At 31.5% G+C, this 2796-nt stretch overlaps 1 non-coding gene across 1 annotated transcript; it reads right to left on the bottom strand.

The window, feature by feature from the left end:
* Positions 1-557: 557 nt before the first annotated feature.
* On the bottom strand, positions 558-629 carry Trnaw-cca (transfer RNA tryptophan (anticodon CCA)). Its single transcript has one exon. It is a non-coding gene; the product is annotated as a tRNA-Trp (tRNA).
* Positions 630-2796: the final 2167 nt, after the last annotated feature.

The following is a 2796-nucleotide window of genomic DNA, read 5'->3' as shown; positions in this document are numbered from 1 at the left end:
GGATAACTCAATTATTATTATAGGAGTTAATTCCAAGCAATTTCTGCAAAAAAATATGAGTCACCTCTCAACGTCCATCTCAAAACAGATGCGCCCTGGACTAATAGTACATCTGGAATCTGGAGCATTCTTCGCAAATTCTGTATGAATCTGGCCCTATGGTTCGGACCTTTTTGAGAGGGAGGATAACTCAGGGAGGATTTATTTGAGTTATTTATAAGCAATTTCTGCAAAAAAATTTGAATCACCTCTCAACGTCCAAATGTACTAATATTTTTGCAGATGCGCCCTGATCTATTAAGCATACAGACGGGATCTACGGCGTGACTCTGTACGCAATCTACGGCATTTATTGGAGACCACAGTCTTAGGATTTAGTAAGATATCTTGTTTATCTAAGTCAGTGTTTAAGAACTGGAGGAATAATTCTCTTATTCTATTCACTCCTGATTCGTTCCTATTGTAATTTATGTAATGGTGTTATGTATCGAAGCGACTAAATTTAAATGTTTATCAACTATTCATTAGGTTTTACTTAGGTTTAAAACAAAACCATTTGACCCCGACGTGATTTGAACACGCAACCTTCTGATCTGGAGTCAGACGCGCTACCGTTGCGCCACGGAGTCTATACAGCTACAGTGTCTACATTGTTTCATGAATAAACTCACTGTCAGTATAGTGTTATGAACAAAATAAAAATAGTTATTTATGAAACAGTTCTCTCGCTCCGCTGTCGCTCGTGCTCTAAACATCGCGTGCGTTCGCAAAAAGCATACTTCATGCACAGTTTCATACAAAATTTTATCTACGATAAACAAATAAAAAAACTGTAACTCTTCGTCACTAGAATTCATTTCTATTCTACAAAATTTTAGAGCTTTGACATTTAAAAACTTCTTTCAAACCACAAAACTGTCAAAAGTTTTGTTGTAATTTATTGCTCAAATGTCATCACCATGACAACGCGAGTTAAGGATATTTGATTATAACGACAGAGTTAGCTATGGAGTGCATGTCTATTCTTAATTCAGATATACTGTCCAGTTTACCTCACCTTTGCAGTGTACGTCAACTTAACAAGAAAAGTTAGGTTATGTAGTAGAGATGATGGTGGTGGACATATACAGCATATTGTTTGATGTTATTTATTATTGAATATTGCGAATTCTTTATTATGCACTTATACAATCTCAACTCACATATGGCCTTTTAGGATGGGGTGGAATACGCAATAATTACTTACATTCTATAAATATTATTTAGAAATGGCTAATTAGAATTATATACGAGAAAAATTTAAAATATTCTAGTGAGCTGTTATATAACGAAAGTAAATTTTTAAATGTACGTAAATTATTCTGTTATAAAGCCCTTATACATATACATGAAAAAAAGATAATATTAAATTTTAACAGTCATGCCCACCAAACTAGATATATAAAACATAATACAATTCTACCAAAATGTAATAAATCCATCCTTCAAAGATATGTTGGTTACATAGGGCCCAAATTGTACAATTTGCTACCGGATAATTTAAAACAATTTAAAAATTATAAAAAACATAGATATAAATATGAAATTAAACAATGGATTGGGAACAAATCAACAAAATTCTGCGAAGAACTTATCAATGGACAATAATTGTAATAAATAAACTTCAATAAGAAATAAAAAATTATATCGAAAATAAAAATTGTATCTAAATAGATTTTTTCGTACTTCCGGGCCTAAAGTGACAACTTCACTCCCTTGTGACAGGTACTAAAGTGTCACATTTAATCCCTCCGGGATTAAATATTGACGAAACTCCCGGAACGATTAAATCACAAACAAACGAATTTAAGGGATATTTTATTGAAAAATATAATTAATTAGAATGGTAATTAACGTTAATATTCAAATTAATATTGTGACAGTAATTTACTTATATCAATATCTTCTCTAATGTTAATAACCGATTTCAGCATTGAGTAATGTGCCCAGAGAGTTGAGGCACAAACCGCTTTTGATTTATCATCGAAGTAGACTAACAGCGCATTTTCAGTAGGTTGTCTCACATTTTTTAAGCGGCACCACTTTTTAAAAGCATCGTACTGCTGCTCGTATAGTTTTCTAGATTTCGGTGGTAACAATTCTTCACCTACTTCGGCTGCTCTTTTATCAATATCAGATACACCTTCTTCACTCATGATACCAATAATTATCAATAACAATGTTTCTTTACAATGACACTAGTAATGACAATGTTTCTAAATTATAACTGTCACAACGCAATGTTACTATGGTAACTTATTTTAAAGACAGTTTATTAAATGAGTTGAAGAGAGAAAAAACTGATTGAAATTATTGAAATAATTAATAAAATCATACCGGAAGTACGAAAAGTATCGTATATACCTTGCGACTGAAGTACATTTAATCCTTCAGGTAAATTATGGCCCTCCCTGCGGTCGGGCCATAAACTTTACCTTCAGGATTAAATGTACTACTTCAGTCCCGCGGTATATAATGTACTATTATTATCAACTGCGACATTTCTTGAATTATTGATGGCCACATTTATATCACAAATTATATTAAAATTATTATATTTTTATTTTTTCTTGATTAATGTTAGAGTTTTTAGTATTTTTATAAATTTTCATATAACTGTATACATTTATACATTTGTTAAATATTTTTTGTGTTTGTTTATATTTGTAAATTAGTATATTATATTTTTAAGTCTCACGCACAAGGGGTGCTACTTTTGTATGTATATTAGTAATATATATACAGGGTAGCTCAACT

Source organism: Diabrotica virgifera, chromosome 7 (assembly GCF_917563875.1).
Source record: "Diabrotica virgifera virgifera chromosome 7, PGI_DIABVI_V3a".
NCBI lineage: Eukaryota > Metazoa > Arthropoda > Insecta > Coleoptera > Chrysomelidae > Diabrotica > Diabrotica virgifera.
Note: the sequence above shows the minus strand (reverse complement) of the source record. Positions and strands in the feature narration are given on the sequence as shown.